This window comes from Micromys minutus, assembly GCF_963924665.1.
Source record: "Micromys minutus genome assembly, chromosome: 10".
NCBI lineage: Eukaryota > Metazoa > Chordata > Mammalia > Rodentia > Muridae > Micromys > Micromys minutus.
In genome coordinates this window covers 33,576,637-33,578,637 of record NC_137979.1, presented here as the reverse complement: position 1 = coordinate 33,578,637, position 2,001 = coordinate 33,576,637, and the positions used below count along the sequence as shown (strand labels likewise).

The 2,001-nt window shown below is 39.1% G+C and overlaps 1 protein-coding gene across 1 annotated transcript in view; it reads right to left on the bottom strand.

The window, feature by feature from the left end:
• Window positions 1-1,703, bottom strand: part of LOC308425195 (schlafen family member 2-like) — a gene marked incomplete at its 3' end in the record, with an annotated part of 10,301 nt that extends 8,598 nt beyond the window's left edge. Inside the window, exon 1 of the mRNA XM_080922422.1 lies at window positions 1,600-1,703. The remainder of the gene's footprint in view (window positions 1-1,599) is intronic.
• Between the last annotated feature and the right edge of the window lie 298 nt (window positions 1,704-2,001).

Below are 2,001 nucleotides of genomic sequence, written 5' to 3'. Positions count from 1 at the left end.
GACAGCGGCAGGAATTCTAGGATTCCTGAAGAAGAATGAAGGAAGAAGGAGATCTACTGTGCATAGAGAAGGAGAAGGAGAGGAAAGGCCACTCCTGAGAAGGTGGAGGACAGAGAGTATAGCCACCATGTGGGAACAGGGAAGAGAGCCCTGAGTGTCCTGCCCCAACAGGTCCAGGGCAGCAAAGATGGAAAATAGGATTTAGTGAGTAATATCTGGAGAATATCAGAGGGAGATAGAGTAGCCATGTGGAGAACCAGAAATGGACCAGCCATTAAACTGTTTGAGGCTTATCAAAATATAAAATCTGTGTGTGTGTTTCTTTCATTCAGGAACCCAGAACGTTGGGGTTGGTATTAGGAACGCACATCCTCTACAAGGAACAATTTGAGTTCTTAATTAGGAACTACTACAGCTGCTAATATGGAATGGAATTAACCCAAGAGAAAGAAGTTTCATGCAATCAACAAAGCTAAAAGGAGTTGGACATCAAACATAGAAATGCAGAGGTTGCATTTTCCATGATGTTTTACTCTTAGTCGTCCTTTAGTCTAACATTTCCTCACTATGATGTTTTGGAATAATAACGTATATCCTGTGATGTTGTATGTGTGTGATCTGCTTTTTGATTTTATAGGTGATTACAGTTAACAGATTAAATGTATCTCAGACGAGACTCTGAACTTGGACTATCAAACATTGTTGAATACGTGATAGACTATGGAGAAAACCTACTTTGTTTTATGTTTTTGTTATATTGAAGTGGGACAAAACACATTTTGCATTATGCTACGTCTAGATATAGTCCTCTAAAAACTTATGTGTTTGAAAAAGCCTATGGGGCCAGGTAGTAAAATGTAGTGGTTTGAATATGCTTGGCCCATGGGAAGCAGCACTATTAGGAGGTGTGTCCTTCTTAGAAAAGATGTATCCTTGTTGGAGGAAGTGTGTCAGTATACAGGTGGGTTTTGGGGGCTCCTAGTATAGGAACTCTGTCTAGGGCTGAAGGGAGTTCTCTCTTGGCTGCCTTTAGATCAAGATATAGACCTCTAAACTCCTCCAGCACCATGTCTGCCTTTCTTCTCACTATGATGACAATGGATTAAACCTCTGATATTGTAAGCCAGACCCAATTAAATGTTTGCTCTTATGAGAGATGCCTTGGTCATGGTTTCTCTTCACAGTAGTAAAATCCAACTATTCAGGGGTAGTTGGGACAAGTTTGAACTGACTATAGTAACTTGTGCAGTTTGCAAATATTCAAATTTGTTGTAAGGACTGGAGATAATTCTTGTGTAATTGTGTTAGAAATGTCATATGTAAGAAGTCTCAGTTATTATTTCTGAGAACAGAGAGGACAGGTTACACAAGGTTACAGCTTTCCATCTGTCGGAAAGCATTCTCCTAGATGTACAACATAGCCTTTCTCCCCCTTTAATGTAGATATTCTCAGTCCTAAATCTCCTTCCTGGTGTCACTTCTATGTTCTAGAACCCTGATTTTCTTTTTAATTCTCTCAGGACATTTTTTTCTGATCTTATGAAGTCATATTTAAGCACTGTTCTTCCAATCATGACAAAAATCTATCAGTTTACATACTGAGAGTCTTTGAAACTTCCTGGCTTCGCATGCTGTCCTCCCTGAAGAATATTTCCTGGACACTCGAGTTGAGCAGAGGGCTCCGTGAGTGTCTGTAGATTCACATCTTTCACGGCTGTGGGGTGTGTTCAGGCATTATCTGTCCTTCAGATAACTTGTCAACGCCTTCTGACTTCAGATTCTCGGGACAGAAACAATTAGCATGTTAATCTTTGTGACAATAATCCACACAATGTTGGGATCTGTGGTTTCTTCAGTTCCTTTTAAGCTCTATGAGCTTCTGGGTTTTATTGATTTGTTTTTTTGTCTATCAATTCTATATTGGACCTTTTCAAATATTTAAATTCAGTTAGTGCAGTCTTATATATCATATTGGTTTTTTTCCAAATATATAATGAATTC